The sequence below is a fragment of the Pelecanus crispus genome, chromosome 2 (genome assembly GCF_030463565.1).
Source record: "Pelecanus crispus isolate bPelCri1 chromosome 2, bPelCri1.pri, whole genome shotgun sequence".
NCBI lineage: Eukaryota > Metazoa > Chordata > Aves > Pelecaniformes > Pelecanidae > Pelecanus > Pelecanus crispus.
Window position 1 is genome coordinate 169,048,542 of NC_134644.1, and position 26,160 is coordinate 169,074,701.

Sequence of the window (26,160 nt, forward strand, 5' to 3'; positions counted from 1 at the left end):
CTAAACCACGACACACGTCCATTTGCTTGTGGGGGAATCCTTTGTATTAAGATTTTGTGAAGAAAAAAGACTCTTTTAATATTTCATGCATAGCACAAACTATTAAGTACATCTAAAAAGTTTGTTGCAAGACATGCTCCAAGGGGTTATTATATATAACCCATACTACACACCACTGAAATGCTGTTCTTTATTGCAGCATTCCAACCCCATTAAAGAGCATTTTTTGGGTGGAAGGGCACAGTTTTCAAACATGAGCAGAGTGACAAATGGAACTATGGGGATTCCACGTACATAACTGAAGTATCTTGTGCTCATAAACTAGACCCCCTATGCCCTATTCACCTCTATAGCTGCAAGGAACATTGGGAATAGGTTAGAAGAGAGAGAAGAGAGAGTGAAAATGCTGTTATTACTTTCATAGTCCCAAATAACTCTGTAAATGCTTCCCTGGCTCTTCCTGCTACCGACATAGACTGCAAATTCTCCCCCACAGGATAAGACCTGCTGTATGTGGCCCCCTTCATTCAAGGAACTCAAAGTGCTTTAAAAGACATCAGTTTCAAGGCCCATTAAAATCAGTGTGCATCTTTTCCACTAATGTCAAGAGGCTTTTAATCAGACTTTAAATTACTCCCCAGCTTCAACTGAGTTCTGAGTTCTTTCTTTCCCACAAATGCCTTTTCCCTGCTTGAATCTCATTTCCTGCCTCTCCTTCTAATCTCCTTTTTAGGCCCCTTCTGTTGTTTCTCTCTCCTTACATTGTATTTTGCAACACTTCCCACCACAGTGTCATCTGCAAGGTGAATTAATGTGCTCCATCTTCCAGATCATTAACAAAGGCACTAAGTGTAATCCCAGGTGGAAACTCTCTGTGATACACCACAGCCACACTGTAAGGAATGAGATGTATTCCCCTGTTCCCTACAGGATTATACAGGTTCTCAAAATCCCTCACTCTTAGCTCATCAAGGAAAGCTCATCAAGCTCATTCAATTACCTTTTTATCTCTCTCAATGGAACGATCTAACACACACATACACACGGACACACATATAGACAGACATAGCGTATAATCTTCCAGAGTGGAGAAACAGAATGAGAAAAGGTAAAGAAATGGTGTATGGCAGAGCTACATAAAATTAATTTTTATACACATATAAAAATACATTTAATAGCACTGGCATGTTACAGAAGCCTGACATATTTTTGATTGAATCTGGTCCTCACTTTGTATTTCAGTTCCATCATCACTCACAATAATTCATGGAAAATAAAATGTTTATTACATCCTAACTACCACAGGTAGAGAATGTTCTTTCTGTGTCTGGTATTTATATACTTTATATTCAGCTTTAGTCAAGTAACAAATCACAGTATTACTTACCACATTCCTCAGATAAACTTTCTATGGTACAGATAAATCAGGCACCCTCTTAATCATTTATTTGAGTGGGAGAAATGTATCTGTTATTTTGCTGAGCTCTATCAATACAAGTGACCCTCATAGCATCCTAACATCATGGAGCAGTTGGCACCAGAGGAGGCATTATGGAGGCAAGGTGCATGTATGTATGAACAGCCATATGGATACACAGGTACAGAGGGGGTCTCTGCAGGGGTCAGTAGCATAAACCTGGCAGTAGACAGAGGAGCCTTCAGCTTTAGTGCCGGCAGCATTAGCCAGCCCAGTCTGAGCAACTGCACTCTTCATCTCTGATCATCTGTGTCTAACGTGAGGCTTAAAGAAATGTCTCCCCGCTAACTCTGTGCTTTTCATTCAGTCATCCTGTGAGAACTTTCTGCATACCATCAGAAAGGTGTTCTGGTTTTGGCTGGGATAGAGTTAATTTTCTTCAGAGCAGCTTGCATGGGGCTATGTTCTGGATTTGTGCTGAAAACAGTGTTGATAACACAGGGATATTTTTGTTATTGCTGAGCAGTGCTTACACAGAGTCAAGGACTTTTCTGCTTCTCACCCCACCCCACCAGCGAGCAGGCTGGGGGTGCACAAGGAGTTGGGAGGGGACACAGCCGGGACAGCTGACCCCAACTGACCAAAGGGATATTCCACACCATATGACGTCATGCTCAGCGTATAAACCTGGGGGAAGAAGAAGGAAGGGGGGGCATTCGGAGACATGGCATTTGTCTTCCCAAGTCACCGTTAGGTGTGATGGAGCCCTGCTTTCCTGGAGATGGCTGAACACCTGCCTGCCGATGGGAAATATTGAATTAATTCCTTATTTTGCTTTGCTTGTGTGCACAGCTTTTGTTTTACTTATTAAACTGTCTTTATCTCAACCCGGGAGTTGTCTCAATTTTAGTCTTCCGATTCTCTCCTCCATCCCACTGGGGGGGAGTGAGTGAGTGGGTGTGTGATGCTTAGTTGCCGGTTGGGGTTAAACCATGACAAAAGGGTAAATTTGGATTTAATCTCCTCTATCCACCTCATCCATTTCTAATTTAGTTATATGGTTATTATATGGGTTGTGTAAGTAAATGGCATCAAAGTATTCCTGCCATGTAATTATATTTTAAAATCCAAGTAATAGCAGTTACTTTTATTAGCAATAACAATTATCATCCCTCCTAGCATAGTCTCAGATAAAGAAATTCCTTGTAATGATCTTGTAATGACAGTTCTACATCCATGTCATATTGACATGAATAATAGATTTAATGTCAAAAGAAAAATGATTAACTGTTTCTTAAGGAAGGAGCATAAATTTCAATGCATCCACATACTTATACCCAGGGACCTTGTCTCATTAGCTGGAAAATATATTAAAAAAAAAATCTAATGATTAACAAATTCCAGGTTTTAGTCCTTTAAACAATGGAAGTCCAGAAGAGGATTAACAAAAAAAGAGCTGAGCTAATAAGGATTCAAGGCAGGTTTACAGAGACAGTGCAGAACTAGAGACCTTGAGTTAACTCCGAGAAAACTGTTTAGACAGTTCAGTCTAGAATTATGAAAGGATGCTGGGATCCCAAAAGCAGTGGAGGTGTGTCAACGAGGACTTCCTGGCACCTAATGAACCCTGCCTCTCTGTGGACCTAATCAGCCTTGACACAGCTCTGGCCACACAGCTTCTGATGGCAGAGCTAGCTTCTTCACCACTGTTTTAAGAACTCAGTGGCTGAGCCCCCTGCCCTACACAGCCATGACCTCAGTGCCACAGCGATACTTATCAGCCAGAAGGTGTGTTGCACAACACTGTTCGCATGCAGTTTCATAGAATCATAGAATCGTTTAGGTTGGAAAAGACCTTTAAGATCATCCAGTCCAACCATTAACCTAACATTACCAAGTCCACACTAAACCAATTAAGGGTAGACTAGACTAAACCATGTCCCAAAGTGCCACCTCTACCCGTTTTTTTGTCTACCCTTTTGTTTGTCACACAGCAAGGCAGAACCTGATCCTGGCACAGGATCAAGGCATGGGGGTGCAGGGGGAGACCAGGCTCTGCTCTCTCAAAGACATCCTGCAGAATTATAAGGAACTCGATCAAGCGGAGTTTCCCTGAGGCATTTGGGTGCCTGCCCACTCATGAACTGAGACATCGAAACACATCTGAGTATCTGCATCTGTATGTCTCTAGGTATTCTTTTGTTTGCAATGGAGGGACATGTACACTTTTCTATCTCGGACTCAAAAAATGAGAGTAATCAGAGATCTGAGGCATACTCATGTGTAAAAGTAATTTTGTGCTCTTAGTAAACATGTTTGGAACTTTTCTCAGGCACCTAAGGCCAATGAGCATGGAAGAATTTGTGCCCATATTCTTAAATTTTCTTAACCTTAAAAAAAGAGTGGTGATATCAAAACTGCCTGCTGGGAATGGTTCATGCGGTACATTGATTTGTATGGAATTGCTTGGAAGAGCTGTATGGGGTTCATGCAAAATCAGTTACACAATATTGATGGCTGACTTCCAGTGCTTTAGGTGCATTCACCAGGACTGTTTAATTTCATAATGTAGCTGTAGCCTGTGATATCATACATAACACACTTTTTTGTTTACTTGTTTGGTTTTTTTATTTGGACTTTTAATCAATTCTTCCCTTTTTGTTGGATGTCTCAGGTCATAAGGATGTTTTCACAAGGAGAGAAGAAAATCCATAGTAAAATCTGCTGAGAAACAAATTATTGTTCCATCTGGTAAGAGACGTTTTAATAGGAATTATAAGTTAGGTGGGCATTAAAGAAAGGAACTGTGAACTTTTATTTAAACATAAATTCACAAAATTACATTCAGTCTGACTTCATTCTCAAAATACAAGCAAACTACACGTGCAGTTTCGTATGTTAATAAACAAGGGTTCTTAGCTGCTCTCCACCAGCTGAATAGCATTGAATCCCACTTCAGAGGTAGGAACTGTTAGGAGAGACAATCAGATGACAAAGCACAAATGTGTAGTTCCAGTTTAGATACCCCCAATCATCTAGAATATCTGCAGGAAGCTGGAAAATATTACACAGGGTTTACAAGAGGCCCTCACCTTTCTGGTAGATGAGGTGTATGCTGGACTGGTTACCCTAGGAGCCTTACATGGCACTAAAGTTACCTGAGTAGTTACTTCCCTGAAGGAGAGACCACTAGAAGTCATGTGGACAGTATTCCTGAAGAGCAAAAACAGAGGTCCATGATACCATGAGACAGTTTGGTGTTCAAAAACCAAACCTTGGATTTATAGGCTTGAACAACAAAAATGAACTTAGTCCTACTCTGATTTCAGATTAAGAAGAGATACTTAAGTTACATGCCCCTGTTCTCCTTTTCTAACATGTTACGTAGTGCTCACTCTGGTCACATTGCCCTTGACACTGCTTTTGGAGCATAACTATTGTTCCATTTGTGTGGATTTGTGTCATTTAGAGCCAATGTCTGTGTCATCCTTTGGGGCAAGTCTGTATGTACATCAATGCAGAAGAACCTCACAAAGTTTGACTGTGTCCTAGAATAGGTGGTCTAATACTATATAATTCAACACAATAGAATAGATTTAGACTAGACATAAGAAAGAAATGTTTTACAATGAGGGTGGTGAGGCACTGGAACAGGTTGCCCAGAGAGGTGGTAGAGGCCCCATCCCTGGCAACATTGAAGGTCAGGTTGGACGGGGCTCTGAGCAACCTGATCTGGTTAAAGCTGTCCCTGCTCACTGCAGGGGGGTTGGGCTAGATGACCTCTAAAGGTCCCTTCCAACCCAAAGCATTCCATGATTCTATGATTCTATGACAAAATATAGTATAGCCTTTCTTAAATAGCACACACAAAGCTGAAAATTGGAGCATTTAAAGAAAGTTAAAGACTGCAATTGTCACTATTTTTGTCTTAATAAATTCTTATTTAAATTCTGAGCAGCATTTTTAAACCTTCTGGGCTCTATTTCATTTAGGGGAATATTTCGCTATCATCAAGACTCCCTGTGTACACATAATTTTATCATTATAATTGTTCTCATAATGGTAATATTTGAATAAGCTATATGATGTAATCACTTTTTTTTATTAGTACTGCATACACCCTAAGTGCATTCACTTTAACTCTGTCATGGGACAAGGACTAAGATTACTTTAATTGCATATAGCATGATATTTAAACATTTTCCCATTTTCCCATACATCACTTATCTATTATATTTAAGCTACAATGTTAGAATTAAGGAGTGTAATACATCCATATAGGACACAGGGTAGAGTTGTTCTAATCAGTATTACTAATACTTGAATAATAAAACTTAGCATGGGGTTAATGTTTTTGAGGTTAACATTTTTGATTGATTTTTGCTACGTCCGAAGTAAATGCTAAAATCCCCTCCAGCAAAGCTTCCACTACAAGCTGTGCAACACATTTTTGAGTCCCTCCCTGATGTGTTGCTTCAGCAGTCAGCTCCCAGTGTCGGTGGAAGTTTGCCTGCATATGTGCTGAGAAAGAAAGTAGGAAAACCTTCAAGATCTGGCCTCGGGTTATCGGTAGTGAAGTCTCTGCAGTACCTTTGTGCCTCTGAACTCTAATTGGCCTGAAGCTAAGCAAAGTTCACAGGATCAGCGCTGGAGCTGAGCCAAGTCTAGTAGTCCTAACCTTAGCAAAGTTCTCACTGAGGCGTGGGAGTTTCATATGATTAAAAATTTCAGGGTCTGGCCTGCTCTCTTTTAACTTTGTGTGTGTTCACTAACCTACGCTCAGGAAGTGGAGGGCTGTAAGATCTCAATCCCTTCACTGAGCTGCAGTTGAAATAAATGTGAACAGCTCCTGTGGCTTGAAATACAGGACATAATTTGAGAGATGCTCCTGAAATATTTTCTGAATTAAGATCGGCCAGCACTGCAAAGATATGGAAACCTTCAAATGAGAGCTGTTTTCAAACAAGCTGTTTTCTTCACACTGTTTGGGTTTAGATCTGAATGCTCGTTTTTGAAAACCTAATGAGGTTAATCATGTCCAGATCCTAGGATCACATCCTCCTAGAATGGACAAATCAGCTGATGATGAGGTCTTTTTCCTAGGGACAAGTGTTTAGATAGACTTTACAAGATGCTGCCTTCGCAAGTTTGTTAAATGCAAAATGTGGAAAACAGCTTTGCAATTTCTCATGGAGGGATGGGGACACCAATGTAAAAATGCAGAATAACTGCAAACCTTTCAAATTTTGGAGAAATGGGGAAAAGGGAGCTGTGTTCACATTCCTCTGGGAGGAACTATCTTTGTCTTTGTTTTGCTTTGGGGTTTTCTAAAAAAAAAAAGAAAAAATCATAAAGTATAAATTAAACATCTTTCCAAGGGGTACAATATTCTCACAAGATTCATAACTTCTTTATATCTTTTGAAATTATCTATTTAGAAACTTGTGCTATCCCCATTCACTTTTCATCATTTCCACATCCAAAAATGTATATTTAACAGCTTCCTACAGCCCTTCGAAGGATGCTACCCTATCCCTGTTTTATACATCACCATCAAGATTCAGTGGTAAATGTACTTTCTTGTTAACTAGACCTTGATTGAATTCTTCCATCTCTTTCTTGATTTCTGTCTGTCAGTGACATATCTGTCATCTTTATCTGTGAGTGCTGTCACCTGGGATTTTCTGTTGCTCAGATGATATTTTATGCTTTTGTTGCCTCTATTTTATTCTTTGACCTCTTGAAATATTTTCTTGTTGCACGGCATGAATTCTTCTGACAGTTTCAAATGAATAGTTTTGCCGACTTCAGCATATTAAACTTTCTTGCTTGAATGCTGGTAGTTTTTCTATCTTTTATTTTCTATTACATTCCCTGAATCCCTTAAGATCCTTTTTAAGTCCTTTCTATGAGCTATCCTCACTACTTTGCTCTTCCTTTTATTACTTGGTCAAACACCTTTTCAAAATACTGCCCAACTTTCCATTCAGAACTGGAGTGCAGGTGGCTTAGAGCTCTTCAGGCACTGGGAAAGATCATTCTTAGACTAGCAAGAAACTCCATTTTCTCTCATTCCTGTTTCTGTAAAATAGAAGGAAGAATTATTTTTCATTTTACGGTAAAAGGTTCAGTCATAATGATCAGCTCACGCTGTGGCAAACAGCAGAGTACATGGCTACCATATCTTCAACCTATTTAAATACCAGTTTGAAGAAGACAGAACTGTACAAATGGCATTGCTGTCTTCTCAACCTACAGATGTATAATTCATTTAGATTTCCACATAGTGCTCAAAACATGAGGCAAAATTGCATAATTTATATGAAAACCCATTCTCATAAATCAGCACAAGATTATGCACATCAGGTCAAAACTGTTCATGGTTGCAAGGTGGGTGAAATCAGTCATGTTGCTGAAATGAATGTTACTGAAATCAAGAAAGTCCAGTCTGGAACTAATTTGTTCCACATTTAAAGGGATGAGGCTCAAAACCTTCTGAAGTCCAGAGCTTCTCCTTCCTTTGAAGCCAATGGAGATATAAAAAATAACTCTAACATCTCAGCCCTCTGCATACCTGGTCCAAACCCCAAACAAAATTTACAGCTGTTACAATGTTGGCGCTTACAAATAACAAAAAGACCAGGCTGTCTTCCATGTTGTTTTCAGCGTTCTATCCCACATGTTGTTTTTAGTCATTCTTTGGAGAGACCTGCTGGATCTGGATTGTAAAATTAATGACAACCAGGTTATGTACTACTTATTTACAAGTGTGAAATGTTATTCTCAAGAAATAAATATTCTTGAAATAATATAACAAAAGTAACAAAAAAAATCTGTAAGAATAATAATAAAACCTCAAACCAGCTATGCCTCTGCTCCAGTTTTTCACATTAATCCCCATTCATATTGAAAGATACATATTCATATTATATATATTAGATACCATGAAATTTTATATGCAATTTAATGAGTCGTGTACATGGCACACCCACAGATATTTTCTGATAAGATGCTGTTTTCAAAAGCATTAGACTTCCCTGACTTTAATCATTAGCCACAATCAGATTTATGATTCAGCTGAAATGATCCCTCTGTTTCTGAGAACAAAAGAAATGCAGAAGAAAATAAGGCATTATTTTGTTCAGAGTAAAACTCTTACAGCAGCTTTATTAAAGAAGTAGTTTACCTTTTACAGGGTGCATTCTAGAGATAGTGGAAGAATATTAGCGTGCCTGCAAATAGTTAATAAAGTTGGGCATGTTATCCTGAAATCTCTCTTTGCGTATGTTTAAATTTGATGTTTGTCACCTAACTGCATTAAAGTTTCAGTGCATTAAGAGGCTGCTGCAGATCTAATCTGCAGGAGGTAAGCAAAGCCATATCTGCTATCATTACCATTCTCTAGAAGGAGTTACAGGGCTGCTGAGAAAAGGGAAACTATATTCATCCAATATGACAAAGATGGGTGGAGTCAGGGAGGATAGGAAAGGTTGGGAGCAGAGATTAGATTTTGCTGAAAGAGTGGAATTCTCTTCCAAACCAGCATATCTGCATATGCAATCTGCATCTGCTTTAGAACTCCAAGCTCCCACTACAGTCAGAGTGCTCAGTTCAGTTGATCACACATCACAGTTTGGTGCCATTAGTGATGCTTGAAGACATTCACATTAGGCTGTCAGACATGACCCAGTACCTGTGGTAGATCCATGTCCTCTTGGAGCACCACTGATGGATATCTTAGACCATGTCAAATGGCCTAGGTGAAAACTTTTTCATTTGAGCAGCTAAACCATGCTTTAGAGCTCTATCTTTATTAGCCACTGGAGTGTTGAGAACTGCTCAGCTGATTAGGCAAAAGAGTTCTGATTTAGTTGCCTAAATATAGACACAAAGCATCATTTGAATGCCGTAGGTTACCCAAGACCATAAAATGGGATACCCATATGGGGCTCGCAGATGTGACAGAGGAACAACCTATCAGAGACCCACATGTTTCTGGAGCAGTAGCTGAAGGTAAGGAGGAGTACTGTAATGTGATTGAAATGGGATCAGATACCTCTGTTTAAATAAGTGAATAGATTTCCTGGGTGTCTGCCTTCAGATTTGCTATATTCACCACAAGGCTATAAATGACACCCTCCTTGCTCACAGGTGGACGCCAACACATGCACACTGAAGGCCGGGTGGCTTAGTCTTTCCATGACTCTCACTACAGGAATCTATGTGATTGCTGCCCTTGGTGCCATTTCAGAAGCCCTAGGCTATCCAGGAGGCTGATAGGGCCATGTATACGAACACGGGGCGTGCTTTCTCACTGGTGTGTGAGATGATTGTAGGGAAAGGCACAGGCACAAATAAAGCAGAAGCTCCCACATCTCCAAAAAGAGATGTGTCTAAATGGGAAACTTGCCCTTCCAGAAGAGGGGGTGTGCTTGTAACCCTCACTTCCTGACAGCAGATGTGTGTACAGCTCTGTGTGTGTGTCCTTGCACAACTGTGTGTGTGATTATATCTTCTTGGAATAAGATATTGAAGGGTGTTTAGAAAATTAGAGTTTTATTAACATCTTACAAGTTTCTAGTATTGTGATTCATCTGTTATATTGCTGTTATTGATCCTTAATGCCTAGTTCACTGTTTGTGGGATAATTAGATGTCATTAACAAATCAAAACTTCTTTAAACCTGATTCTGTTTCAATTGCATGAACTGAGCAGTTTTTCCCTGGTACACCACCTCATAGAGGGGCATGCTACTGGTCTAAAGAGCAAAGCATTGCTCTAGTGTGGATATTTAGTCCATAGGATAGAACAGATGCTCAGATTTTTATTGTTTTCCTGTATTAGTTACACCTCTGCAGTAGAAGAACAGGAAAGTGTAAAAGTCAAGTTCTCAAACTATGGGAAACACTTGAAAAGAGGTTTCGTGGGGTTTTAATTCAGTCCCTTTTTAATCATTTTGCCGTATGATGATAGAGTTTTTAATTACCCTCAAGATTGTCTGGAACAGAGAGCAGTAGAGATTCTATTTGTTCCTCGAAATTGTGCCTCCTCCTAAGAAAATCTAAACCAAGATGGGTGAAGACCTCATAACCTGGCCTTGTGAACTGGCAGTATAAACATCTCAGTGACATGGGGGGCAGGTCAAAGCGTAAATCCAGAAAGCATCAATAACTTTTTTGGAAGGAAATCTGTTCTTCTTCTGAAAGCTCACAAGTAGAGCTGTGTGTTCACATAGTACAATGAAGAACCATTCATGCACTCAGTTTGTCTTTTATGATTTTTTTTTTATCTTTATCTTTTCATTTTGAATTCCCACACCGTTCTTTGTCCTTATCGTATCTGGTGGTGATGCTCTCATCGGGGAGCAGAAGATTAGACGCTGAACATGTGTCACATTTTAAGTTAATAGTTGAGGTCTCTTTAAACAAAGCTGGTATGTATGACTATGTGTCCCTTTACCTTTGCTTCATACAGTGCAAAAATATCCAGGATACCCACAGAACTTTGCTGCATGTCAGAACTCTATGTTCTGTCAAAATAAATGCAGAGGAATTGTGCAAGCTTCTGAAGGATGAATCAGAGCTCTTCTGAGAGCTGTTTTGTTTCTAACCCCTTGATAATACCGTTAGTGGTTACCAAAGTCCCTAAATGAATGAGAGCTATATTGAAATGTGTCAGTATTAGCTGTGGAAAGCATAGATTTAATCCAGGAATAAGTGGCACCAACCTATATAGGATTTAGAGGTTCTGTAAAGGACACTAACTAATCTATGAATAACTCCACAGGAAACACATTCTAGATAGCCGCCAGGGAATCAACTGAATTGGCTTTTATTCCATTCAAACTGAAATTCTGACAGAGCTATGTGAACCCTAGAAGCAGAAAGGATTTTAAAAAAAAATAGTGAAAGGAACCACAGGTTAGCTGCTTAATGCTTACATTTCCAGCCTTCTGTCATGTAGCTGCTGCACTTCTAGGAGGGGAAAAGAGGAAGGAAGGAGGGGGCAGGGAAGCTCTCTAGAACAGATGCCAAGATACTATTAGACTTTACGAGAAGTCTTGACTCTCCAGTGGACTCTGATGGTAGTTTTGGAAGAGGCTACATCGCCATTACCTGGACCTTCTGCTGTGTTGAATAGAGTGACCCTGAAAAGTCTTTGAACAAGACACTATGTGTTGGCTGTTTCTTAACTTGAGAGATTCAAGGTTGTTATGAGAAAAGCCATAATCCTGTCAATTTTCAGATGCAGGAATCCTGGAGACATATGATGGGACTTAGATAATATCCCTGCTTCTCTCAATGGATGCTAGCATTCATGTGATCTGTTACGTGAAATGTGAATTTTAAAACAAGAGAGATGTACAAAGAAATCCTACTTCTTTTTTTCTTCCCTTTTTTTTTTCCCCTCCAAGATGGAAATACAGGATCAGGAGGAGGGTGTAAATTTGCTTCATTTGTCAATAGAGCTTTCTTGGTTTATATTACCTAGTTTCTGCCTGTGCGAAACAACATAGGTGGGTTGTTTGGGTTTTTTTTTTTCTGTTCAATTCTACACAGTATTTTGTTGATGAAAATTTCAAAGCATGTACTGCAGAAGACTTGGCAACAACATAATACTGAATGCTACCTCAATCCCTTTCTAAAATAGATGACTGTTTGAATCTATAGTCAATCAAGCAAATGAACAAGTGCATTTAACAAGCAGTAGGAGGACGTTTAATCTACAGTGAAGAAATATGATTTTCAGTCATTTAAAACCACACATCTGTTCTGTTCAGCTATGAAGGACTGATTCCCTTCTTATTTAATATGAAGTAAGTCAGGAGTATAAAGACTGAAGTCTGTTGGCATATACCAATGTAAAATCAAGATTAAGGGAAGAATATTCAAAGTCCCTTAAACTGTGGCCACAAATCTTCCCAAAATATGCCTTGGTCATTTCTAAAAGGACCATTTTGTGGGCAATTTATAGCTACAGATGCACTTGCAATACAGCAGATGCTTAATGAAAAAAAAATCCTTTGTCTAAAGAATTTCTCCAAAACAGTGGGCTGAGTGCAGGATTGCTGGTTTCACTGATTTTAATGGTAGTGGGACCAGTTCACAGTATGACTTCTGTTCTTTTTTTCATTGAAAGGAGGAGTAGTTATGATCTGAATTTAGAGACAACAGTCTTGAGATGGCAACTTTTCCTGAAGGAGATGTTGAAAAAGTAATTTCATTTTCCTAACAGAACAAAAAAGATATTTGAAATTAGAGACTGCACTGCTAATGTCCCGTCACCTGCTTTGCCTTGATTCAGCAAAACAAAAAAATATTTTTCTTATTTTTTAACATTGCTGAAAAGTATTCTGTCTTCAAAGAGACAAATGATAGTGATATTCATCCCCTTGTGTTCCATTATGAAGAAAGTTAATACTAGGTTACATAGGTAGCAGAAAGAAGAAAATCTGTTTATTGCATGACAGATTAGAGCAGGAAACATTCATAGTAACTTCATAAATGCTATATGTGCTGATTTGAAAAACTGGAGAAAATTAATTTATGACAATCACTTCCAGCAACTGGCAAGGCACAGTACTCCCTTAACAGGACAGCTGGCAGCTGGGAAGATGTTAAGTAATTCAGTGCCAGTGTGTTACCAGCTTTCTTTGTACTGAAATAGAGGTGTTAAAACTAAACTGGATTTACAACATGAAATGCAAAATATGAGCATGTCATTGTCTCTGTTGGCATCACAAATGGAAATGTGGATGTGCTTCCCTGTTATGTTGATTTCTGTTCACTGAAGTCACTATCAAGAATTAAACCATTCTACTAATCCTCATCTTCTCTATTCAACCCAGTCAAGGCAACCTCATCTCTAGAGGTATTTCTCATAAATTTTCCTAATTACTTTTACCGCACAAAACCTACACCTTTCTGTTCAAGATGATGCCAATCCTTTGGCATTTGTTAGAATCATAGAATAGTTTGGGTTGGAAAGGACCTTTAAAGGTCATCTAGTGCAACCCCCCTGCAATGAGCAGGGACATCTTCCACTAGATCAGGTTGCTCAGAACCTCATCCAACTTGACCTTGAATGTTTCCAGGGATGGGGCACCTACCACCTCTCTGAGCAGCCTTTCCCAGTGTTTCACCACTCTCATTGTAAAACATGTCTTCCTTATACCTAGTCTAAATCTACCCTCCTTTAGTTTAAAACCATTACCCCTTGTCCTGTTGCAACAGGTCTTGCTAAAAAGTCTGTCCCTATCTTTCTTATAAGTCCCCTTTAAGTACTGGAAGGTTGCAATAAGGTCTCCCTGGAGCCTTCTCTTCTCCAGGCTGAACAACCCCAACTCTCTCAGCCTGTCCTCACAGGAGAGGTGTTCCATCCCTCTGATCATTTCTGTGGCCCTCCTCTGGATGTGCTCCAACAAGTCCATGTCTTTCCTGTGCTGAGGACTCCAGAGCTGGATGCAGCACTCCAGGTGGGGTCTCACCAGAGCAGAGTAGAGGGGCAGAATCACCTCCCTTGACCTGCTGGCCACACTTCTTGTGATGGCAGCCCAGGGTACAGTTGGCTTTCTGGGATGCTAGCACACATTGTCAGCTCGTGTCCAGCTTTTCATCCACCAGTACTCCCGAATCCTTCTTCGCGGGCTGCTCTCAATCCCTTCATCCCCCAGCCTGTATTGATATTGGGGGTTGCCCCATCCCAGGTGCAGGACCCCGTACTTGGCCTTGTTGAACCTCATGAGGTTCACATGGGCCCACTTCTGAAGCTTGTCCAGGTCCCTCTGGATGACATTCCATCCCTCAGGCATGTCAACCACACCACTAAGCTTGGTGTCATCTGCAAACTTGTTGAGGGTGCACTTGATCCCGCTAAGTCACTGATGAAGATATTAAACAGTATTGGTAGCAATATGGACTCCTGAGGGACACGACTCGTCACTGGTCTCCATCTGGACATTGAGCTGTTGACCACTATCCTCTGGATGTGACCATCCAACCAATTCCTTATCCACCAAACAGTCCACCCATCAAACTCATATCTCTCCAATTTAGAGACAAGGATGTTGTGAGGGACCATGTCAAAGGCCTTACAGAAGTCCAGATAGATGACATCTGTAGCTCTTCCCTTTGTCCACTGATGTAGTCATTCCATCATAGAAGGCCACTAGGTTGATCAGGCAGGACTTGCCCTTGGTGAAGCTGTGCTGGCTGTCTTGAATCACCTCCTTGTCCTCCATGTGCTTGAGCATAGCTTCTAGGAGGATCTGTTCCATAACCTTCCCAGGCACAGAGGTGAGGCTGACAGGTTGATAGTTCCCAGGGTCCTTCTTTCTTCCCTTTTTAAAAATGGGTGCAACATTCCCCTTTTTCTAGTCACCAGGGACTTAACCTGACTGCCATGACTTTTCAAATATCATGGAGAGTGGCTCAGCAACTGCATCAGCCAATTCCCTCAGAACTCTGGAATGCATCCTGTCAGGTCCCATGGACTTATGTACGTTCAGGTTCCTCAGGTGGTCATGAACCTGATCTTCTCTTACAGTGGGAGGGACTTTGCTCCCTCTGTCCCCGTCTTGCAGCCCATCCATTCAAGAGTTGTGGGAAGAGAGGTTGCCAGTGAAGACTGAGGCAAAGAAGTTGTTGAGTACCTCAGCCTTCTCCTTGTCTGTTGTTACCAGTTTGCCAGTCTTGCTAATCAGGGAGGGTGCGCTTTCTTTGATCTTGTTATTGCAGGACTTCTTTATTCCACATGGTAGAATTCTTTTCCATCATTCAATTTTAAGGAAATAACCTCCCAGGATGTCAAAAAAGTATTTTGCTTCCTTTTAGGTTATACTTGCTAGTGATGTAATCAAAACCATACAACAGCATTAAATATCAACAGGTTTTTTACACGAATTAGAGGTAGGCTTGCTGCATCCTAATCCAAACCCATTCTGATGATTCCTGCTGATGTCCTTTGCACTTTAAGTGGGTTGCAGCACTGCTCCTTTCCCATCCTTGTGCTAGAGTGTGGTTCCATAATGATGAACTGCTGTAATATGTAGTCCCTGTGATATTTATGCTTGAACAGATGTAAATGTCATGTAAGATATTTTGGCCAACTTCAGCTGAGGCTTCTAGAAAGTGTTTCCCTAGCTTTAAGAAAATTACTGAAATGTCTAACTGCCAGTATAAAGATTAAAATGTGGTACTTTTTTGTGTGTGTGTGAAATGCAGCTAATTTTCAATATAATAAATTTTCTTGAACAAAAGTTTACGTCTTTATAAAACCCTGAACTTAGAATTTCTGGAAATGAAACAATGAATTTGTGGTGTTCCTCATTGTCATGGCTGCTAGTCTTGATCCCACACTAAATCCTAGATTCAACTGACTTTACTAAAATGAAGTGCTGAAGTTATGAGCAGAGGCTGAACATTAATCTCTCTAGCTTTAATGGAGGACTCAAATTGTCCACACATATGCATTTACTGTCACTGTAGACACCTAAAGCATCAGCACTTTGCCATCAGTTGGTGCTCCAGAAGCATATAGGTCCTGTATTGTATCTATCTGTATGCTTTAGCTATTTTTGGGCACCTCAGATAACAGTAGAAACTTTTATTCAGGAAATTAAATTACTCCTTAAGCATCTGTAATGTAGATTGTCTTCATTTGAGTCAATTATGGAGGCTGCCATTGTTGATAGTGCAGATCTGGTCAACAGTCATTGAAGTTTAGATATAATTCATCTAAACAAAAGTAAACCTTAGAGCAAGAATCATATCTCTAATACCAATGGCTATAAGAATTAACTCTCTACTGACTATGAAGGAAGCCAAGAGTGGTCTGCCCAGCTGTAGATCTTCACAGTACACACCCATCTTTAGGCAGAGGAATCTTCCACCTTTATTTTTTAAGTAAAATTCACTGAAGAGGCACAGGCACCTCTAGACCATCATTCAGATCCCAGCTCCCATTCTGAGGTATCTGTTTCTTTTGACTGAATATAAAGGGAGCCAGGTGGTTTGATTCATGTGCTCACACATGGACTTCTAAAACCATCAAAGATACTCTATGATATCCAAAATACCTGTAGAAATGCAACTGGTTTGACACAGAAGCTATGAAGGATCTGACCTTGTGGTTGGTAGTCAGGTAAGGTATACCAAGGCACTTCGAACAGTACCACATATTTGCATACCGCCCAGATTGTCTGAGCTGTCTCATGTGTTTAGAATTAGGTGAAGTAGCCCAAGAGCTGCAGATAGATCTTGTTCAATGTAACAACAAAACCCGTGTTGAACCTCCTGTCTTACAGCTGATGCTGTTAAGTGCTATCTGTTTGCAGGTGGTATAATTCCCTTTAGAAGTGTGTGCATGCAGACACATATTGTAATACGGTTGCTTCTGATAATAGGATTATTACATGTTAGTACCATTTTCTGTCCATAATTTCAAAACCTTAACTTTCTTCTTCCTCAGTTGAGCTGAGCTGCCAATAAAAAAGATTGCTTTTTGTAAGCTAATCAACTGGGAGTGCTAGCTTTTCTCCAGCAGAAAAACATAGTCATTTTCCTTTTTTGAGAATCAATTAATGCGTCTCAGGGTTAAAGAGTTGTTCTTACATGTATTACCTTTCTCTGATTAGCTGAAATTTTCATTGGCCTCTGTTGTAGCCACTCAATCAGTTACTTTTTTTGTATCTCGCCGGAGATTTTTTTCACAATCTTGTATATAATTAACCAGTCTAAGTAATTTTAGAATCAAGAAATGCAAATGGGCTTGAAAATAGGGAGCAACGGGAAAGTCTTAGGTCTTTAGAAAGCAGATGATTCTAGAAGAAAAAAGTAGAAGGTTAATTATTTCCATTCATTAAATCCATCAGAAATCATCAACGAACAATACTCATAAGTGTTGCATTTCATAATGAAGCGAAGTATAAGCCTGTCTGTATATCTAGATTTGTACAACAGACAAATGCAAAGGTGCATCCAGCCTTATGCACACAAAGTCCTTTAGAAGATTATGAATCAAGTTTTAAATCCCCTTTTATCAGGGTTTTTACTCAATTTTTCATCTCTGGATTTATGTAAATGTAATAGAGAGTGGGGTTTTTTGGAGTTGAAGTCTGCCATAAACTGCACAGAATTAACTGTATGATCACTGGGCACAAGTGCTATCTCAGATCACAATTAACAACTTTTTAACTTTTATTTTTCTTATGAAAGGTAGAATTTTAATTTTCTTTTTTTTCCACTTCTTAACTGTATATGGGAGAATACCTTTAGTAGCTGTATCAATCTTCAAAGTTATTTAATTAAACAGTATTTATACATTTGATTCCTTAATAAAAATTGTCAAAAAACTTGGTCATGGATTAAGGCATTCTTCAATCAATGAAGAGTAAGTATTATGTGTAAATATATGGATTTAATATATATGGAGCACATTCTAATAATAGAATGTTCTGTGTTCTTGGTTTAAACAGGAAACAAGAGTAGAAAAAGAAACAAGTTAAAAACTGAAACATTGAAAAGAAAGTGGTTTTAGAGTCAGGTTTCTGAACATTTTGTACATGAGTAAGAGGAAATGATGTAAATCATTATATCATTGCCAGACAGAAGAAAGATTCAGGGTAGACCAGTATGTCCTTTTATGGCAATCACTGGCCTAATGAGAAGATACCACTTCCAACTTGCCTCAGCAACTTGTTGCCACTCTCTGTAGTTGCCCTGGTTTTTAATCTGCCTCATGCACTGTAGCCACAGAGAGCACCACTAGTTCTGAGCAGAGTTAATTCCCTAACCAGGCTCATTTTGATCAAAACAGGCCTGGAAATGTTCATGAGACCAAAACACTAGTAACAACTGTCCGAGACAGACGCAGTCAATACAGCAGACAATTTTGAACTTTACTTTTTTTTTTTTACAGCCAGAATAAAACACATACCTTCATTCTAATGGAGACAAAAATAGACTTTGTGTGAGAACATGTCTCATCATTACTGTGGTATCGGAGACCTCTCAGTCTTTAGTATATTAATCCTATTAAAGTAAAGTAAATTAAAGATAGTCATCTTTGTAGCTGGAAAGTTGTAGAACAAAGAGGGTGAATAAAATATTCATGAAAGAAAGGTTGATGCAGACCAGGACTTGAGTCCCAGACTCTTGAATCTAAGAAAAAAAAATATTCCTAAGACTTGGTATGAGGTCTTTAATCAGTGGGAAATGATAAATAGTACTGAAGAAATCATTTTGTTAAAGGCATAATTAGAGCTGGTCAAAAAATGCAAAGTATTTCTAGCAAAGTTTTTCATCAAAATGTTCAAAGTAACTATCTCTACAAAAGAGGCAAGGTGGACTTGCCTGAACACAGGCATATAGTACCTTTGGAGCTGTCCTAACATGTCCACCTACCCTACAACCACTGCTCCAGAATGAGATATGTCTCCTATGGATCCCATTTCATGTCTTGCAGAACCCACATGGACACTTCAGATATAGTACAGCAACTCATTTTGCACTATGTACACTATGAGCTAATCTTCCTGAAGTTCCAAGGAACATGTATTTTTCTAGCTTATGGATTTTTCTGACATTCATGATGCAAAGACTACAATTAAAATTAGATGTGACAAGTAAACTCTGATGTTTCCATCCAAAGGCTTCATCCAAACAAATGGCTTAGGTCAACTGGCACTAGTATCACTGGACTTCGAAGGAAGCTGTTAGGAATAGACTGATCCTGGTTGGCTCACATCTTAGGTCAGTAGCTTCTCAGAGAAGAGATACATCTGTAATGACTGTTGAACAGTGACATATATTTCATCAGTGTTTAGTAGTTGTTAGTATCAGCTAAGAACCTTGGTGTCTTTACACAAACAAGCTACATGTGCAGCTCAACATCCTCACTAGCAATATTTATCACTGCTCTCAACCTGCTTTCCTGCATATTTCAGTGTTTACAGCTGACTGATACACTCCACTGCAGAATTGTTCCACTCAGCTTCAGGACCCACTTATCTTCTCTATTCTTTACTTTGTCTGTGCATTGCCACACAGGCAGTAAGTACTTGGTCTCCCCTGAAAGGGATCACACTTTCTCCCAGTTGCTCAGCCAACAGGTAAAGTTCACCTGACCCTGAAAGTCCCAGTTCCTCAATTTCAAGAGCTTATATGGTTCACCATCTTCCCTGGGAATTGCTTGCCCACCACAGCAGCAGCCATCCTGCCTTCTCATCAAAATTGTTTTAATTGTCCTGGTTTAATTGTCCTGGTTTCGGCTGGGATAGAGTTAATTTTCTTCCTAGCAGCAGGCATAGTGCTGTGTTTTGGATTTAGTAGGAGAAGAATGTTGATAACATGCTGATGTTTTTAGTTGTTGCTGAGTACTGCTTATGCTAGTCAAGGACTTTTTCAGCTTCCCATGCCCTGCCAGGCGCACAAGAAACTGGGAGGGGGCACAGCCAGAATAGTTGATCCAAACTGACCAAAGGGCTATTCCATACCATATGACGTCATGCTCAGTATATAAACTGGGGGGGGTTGGCCGGGGAGCAGCGATCGCTGCTCGGGAACTGTCTGGGTATCGGTCAGCGGGTGGTGAGCAATTGCATTGTGCATCACTTGCTTCGTGTATCATTATTATTATTATCATTATTATACTGTTACTATTAGCATTACTATTTTACTTTATTTCAATTATTAAACTGTTCTTATCTCAGCCCAGGAGTGTTTCTCACTCTTACTCCTCCGATTCTCTCCCCCATCCCATCGGGGTAGGGGGAGTGAGCGAGCGGCTGCGTGGTGCTTAGTTGCTGGCTGGGGCTAAACCACGACAACAATGAACATTATTAAGGAAAAAAATAGTGTATGTCTATTTATAAGTATATAAGCATATAAATGTCGTGTGTATAAGTTTATAGACATGTAGATTTAAATTTTTATATATACATATATTACTATTATACAGTATACAGTATGTAGTGTATAGTATACATCATATATAGTATATATTATATTATATTATATTATATTATATTATATTATATTATGTTATGTTATGTTATGTTATGTTATGTTATGTTATGTTATAGAAAATAATACAATATGTTATGTTATGTTATGTTATGTTATGTTATGTTATGTTATGTTATGTTATGTTATAGAAAATGGAATGGAATGGACAAGCTAACAATTTCATCCTTGGCCTTTCTGTTGCTTATTATGAGACAGAACATTTTGCTATTGCAATCCATGAGAAGTTTGGTATTTATTGGAATGGAATGCAACAGGCCCATTCTCTGGAAAGCCATTTAACTGTTTACATGCAGCTTTTTGTATGTCTGCAGTACAGATCCAATCTAGCATTAATCAATGGATTTCTTCCTTTATGTTTCCTTAGCTGAAGGACTCTAGTGGACAACTTTTTTAGATTTCAAAATCCAGTAACTGGATTCATCATTTCTATGATGAAAAGTGAAAAAAGATAAAAAAAGAAAAAAAAGAAAGTTTGAAAACCAGTTCAGATCAACCAAATCTGACTTTCATTTGCGTCAAGCTGAAACACTCCCCTAAAGCAATAAACTAAACTGCCTGTGGGGCATCACTGAATTATTTTCAGCTTTTCTTTGTAGAAAAAAGGCACTCCTCCAGCATCACACTACAGGCCTGCTGCTCACTGTTTTTGCACCGTTGAATGATGAAGCCTCAGCATGGCATTCTGTCTGCACAATCAAAAGGAAATATGCAATGACAGTTTGCTTATGGTGATATGCTTTGGTCTATTGCTTAACTTGCATGGATTTTCCCTTTGAATTAACTCTCCCAAACTCTTCATTTCTTTAAAAATGAAGACTTAAATGTAAACATAAAGAATATCTCTCTATTTGTTACAAAGCACTGAAGAATAACTGGAGGGTGTATTGTTGCAAGCAGGTAATTAGCCTGTTTTTTAGTACAGATACGCATAGCTGATTCTAAATTATGGCACAGAATAGTATGAATTCAGAACTGAAGTTGTGTGCTCCATCCAGGCAGGATGTGCAGGTTTTTAAGTGTAATAAGATCAACAAAACATGTTATTTTGGACCTACTCTACTGTGTTTCTAGCCATAGACTACAGCTTCTAGCAAGAGGTTCATGGTTTAAGTGTTCAGATTTAAAATAACTCAGGTGTCTTGAACTGCAGCTGGAATTCTTCTAGGGTTGACTTAAATTTTAAATTTCCCCTTGTTGTTCTTCCCTCTGCTTCCTATCTAGAGCTTCTGAAATGGGTTGCTCTGTCTCAGCTGGTATTGTAGGAGACCAATAGAAAGGCCAAACTATTGTATGGAACAATTCAAGGAAATATCACATGTAACCTAAATAAGTAATGCAATGCAAGGACCATAGCTCCTGCTGGACCTGACCCAAATATTGTAGTTAGCCCCAATCTCGGTGGCAGCTCCTCCATATTTTTCGAAGACAAACTCTGCTGTTTTAACTGGTGCAAACATATATTCATGTCCTTGATGTTCTTACAGTAAGGTCTGATTTCCACAGACATAGCTGGGAATACAGTTTAATTTAAATTGATTGTGCCTACTATGTTTTTCATTGCAAAAAGCAGGTCCTTGTTTCTTCTTTTTCTTAGGTTTTTCTTAAGGAATTTAAATTAAAGGCAAAACAAAAAAACTAGTTCTAAATATTCCTCTCAGCTATTCAGAGACCAAATTCTTAAATCTTAGACTGATTTGTGATTTTATCTACACACAGTTTAACTGTATGGAACTAGTTGTCAACGAAAAAGTGCTTAATCTATTCTTGTTAGTATTTAAAATATTCTGTAATTGCTGGACTAAAAACACCAATATCAAGTGAAGAGTAAATGAAAAGGCACCTCCAACTTCATGAACTGAAATAAAAATATTTTTCTTTTTTCCAATGTCTTGCCAGCAATAAGGGACAGACTAAAATATATTTGGTTTGTGCTTTGCTGAATATATTGAAAACCAGTGAAGTAGTTTCTGTTCAGCTCTATGCTAAAAGCATGCAGAGACTTTGATTGTTAATTGATAATTAGCTGTTAATTAAGCTTTTTATGAGATCTGAGTATAAAATATATTATACCACCCTAAATAGATTTTCCTTTCCATAAGTAGCATTTTTGCTGTGATTTTTGAGGCTGGAGAAGAGAAGACTCAGGAAGATCTTTTCAACATGTATAAATACCTAATGGGGGGAGTAAAGAGAATGGAGCCACACTTTTCTTGGTGACAACCAGTAAGAGGACAAGACGCAATGGACACAAAATGACATACAGGAAATTGTGTTTGAACATAACAAAAAACTTTTTACTGCTTATGTGGTCAAACACTGGAACAGATTGTCCAGGGAGGCTGCGGAGTCTCCAACCCTGGAGATATTCAAACCCACCTGGACATGGCCCTGAGCAACCTGCCTTGGCTGCCCCTGCTTTGAGCTGGGGGTTAGACTGGATGACCTACAAGTGGTGCCTTGCAAGATAAAAATCTTGAAAAAAAAAATCTATTTTGTTAAGACAAAATTGGCAAGGGTCAAATGGAAGTTTCTTTTGCCTCTGCAAATTTCTATGCTAGTAGCTAAGTCATGGTTAAGACAAACGTCTTTTAATAATGTTACTTCAACATTGTAGTCTGGAAGAGGAACTCATGTCTGAAAAGGCATAAAAAGTAATTATCTTCTGACCCCTCCTGTTTCTTTTTTTCTTTCTTTTTAACCACGCATCAAGATATTGCATATACCCCCACTCCCATGGAGAAACAAAGTGTGTCCTTGTTCATTTAATTAAATGTCATTTTAAATGAAGCAAACAGTGAGAGAGCTCAGAGAGACTGGGGAACCTTGTCTGGTAAGTAAACTTGTATTTTAAAATGATTGTTTGGGAACATATGGGCAGCCTAGCTTACAAGGGCTAGAAAATATGCCTGGACATGCTGAGAAACATGGGCAAGCATATTTAATTATGACAGGTCTTAAGTGACTTTGTCTCTTCTATTCAGAGTGCTTTCCTTCCATTTTTCCTTTTCTTTCTGCTCTTCTCCAGGGGCGCAACAGCAACAGTGATATTCTAAAATGTACAGCACTGCTCCCCCTCTCCCAGGGGCCCTGTAAAGATGCCACTGAAGTTGGTAATACAGCTTCTCATCTAATAAAGGGTGGGAACATCTGGTGCAAGCCCATATGCCACCCTGGAATCTATTCTAAAACCACAGTCTTGAGCTTTTTTGATTTAGAAGTCCTCAGCTGTTTCAGTGATGGAAAGAAAAACAACTAATGGAGAGATAACTGTGGATGTCTCTGCTATAAATGACCTAAGACACTGAGAGCTGTACAGACACTGCATTTCCAAGTTTGATATGGGTTTTAAAAGGCACCATAAAAATAGTAGTAACTACATTAATAACTCTGAAGAGTGAAGATACATAGGTGAGATATGCCCAGAAGAGCAACAGTTGTTCCTTTTGATAGAAGCATTGACATGTCTGCAGAGACCACAGGGGAATGGCAGTGCAATATGTGATCTGTCCAGCTCTGATGCTTAGTATCTGAGATCACTATTGTGGGTCAATACTTTTTATGGTTTCTGATTATAAGCCTTATTTTTTTTTGGCAGTTTTCAGTTCTCAACACCAGCTGAAGGTAGGAGAACTAGTCTTCTTCTCAGTTAAACCACTATTTCTTAATACACATCTGACACCAAGGCAGTTAATGCCACCCAAATTATTGAATGCTGTTCACAGAATAGGTGGAAAGCCAAGATTAAGATTAAAACTGAACTGCTCCCAGAGGAAGAAGACTCTGGTTGTTCAGCATGATTCATGACTATCAAGATGAACTTACTGAGGATTCATAATGAACTACCGCACCCAGAACACAGATCATTTTGAGCTCCTAATGTAAGTCCTTGGGAGTTCCTTTGAACAGGTTGGGGTCAAATACTTAAGACAGGTTTTTCCTGGTTCTGCTGTCACAGCTCCTGCCATTGCAACTGTGCTGCTGCTCCTACTAACGCAATGCCACTCATGTTAGTAGATAGATGCAGTAGCAACACTGACAGGTGGGAGCAAGGAAACACTAGTTTCCTATGTCTAGCTGGGTAGAGGGCAAGAGTACATGTGGCAAATAAATTCTGTGAGGCCTCAGAGGATGTGAACTTTGAAGGATACAAAAGTGCAGCAATTTGTTCAGTGAATCCACAAGGATTATTTCCAGTCACACCATGACATGCTTGCACAATTTGTGATTGAGCATAAGCTGACAGTGATTTTTATTATATTTTTGAAAGGGAGAAAATGTCTTCACAGTAGGACCGATGCAATAGGATTGTAGATGCAGACGTGCTGTCTGTGATATAAAGTACTCAATAAATTATGAATATGGATGACTTAAGGTACTGATCATGGATATGAATAAAGGGAGGGAAGAGGCAGAGAATCACACAAAGAAGCATATTTGTGCCCATAGTGAAGTCAATGGAAACATAGCTGTTGTTTTCAATGCCAGGAGAAATCACCAGACTCTTCCAAAAAACACAGTTTGCCCTGTCTATCTAGATTTTCACAGACTTTGTTTTTCTCTTCTATATTCCAGATCTTGAATGAAATAGAGAGACACAGGTAAGAGTATTAACTTCATGTAGAAATGAGCAGTGGAAAAGCATAATTTGGGTACACAGTACAGAGCATTCCCCTTAGAGCACAACAGGTAACAGTGACAAAGCTGCTGTTCGTAGCCGTTGCTATTTCTAATACCATCTTGCACTATTCCTAGTGCACCAAATAGTAGTACAAGTACGAGTACAAGATAGGGTGACCCATACGATAATACACATTTGTGATTTAAAATTTGTTAGCTGTCACAGGTGGTCCAAGGCATACCAATGGCCCCAGAGAAAGTTCCAGTGTCATCAGTGCAGCCAGGTTTTGAAGCAGGACTTTGAAGAAGATAGTGGCTTTATAAATTTTATCTGGAAGATCTTATGCACAGTAAAGGGATAAGCAGAAGGAAGACAACATTTTTATTATATTTCTGAAAGTGTTTAATGTACAGGAAAAGAAAGTCCTTCTCTAGATTAAGGCATTCCTAACAGTGGGATTCTTTCCATGTGCCTAAAGGTGCTGTTCTGTGAACTGGTAAATCTTGTTAATTTTCCATGATGTTCAGCCAAATCGTGCCTTTACCTAATTTCCCCTTAATTTCTCAACAAAAGTTGGATATCACATGAAAAATCTTGAAGCCTAAGATGTCTGTGATTGTAATAATTGCATCTATTCTCCACAGTCAGCTAGACTGCAATTCTCCCTGGGCACTAATGGCCTTTTAACAGGCAAATGGGGACTTGGGAAAAGGAATCTGAGGTATGTCCACTTGACAGAGTGGGTGGATTTTAGCTGAGGGTGCTGACCATTTTCATGAACAGGACAACACTACACATTATGTAACCACAGGGTACTAACGCAGAAAAGAATAGTTCATAAATGGTAAAATTAGGCTTGGAAAAAGGAATCTGTTATTTTAAAATCTCAGGTTTTCAGTTCCTTTCTTTTCCACCTTGGTTGTTTTGATTTAATTATGTTTCTGTCAGTCAAGCAACAGACTAGCTGTGAAACAAAAATAATGTTCCATGATACAAAAGGTACATACAATCTTTCAAATAAAGTTCAAGCTCCCTGTCAGGTCTCTGAGTGGTTTTGTCCTACGCTGCTAATTCTAGTGTTCCTATTCCCTGCCACTTCA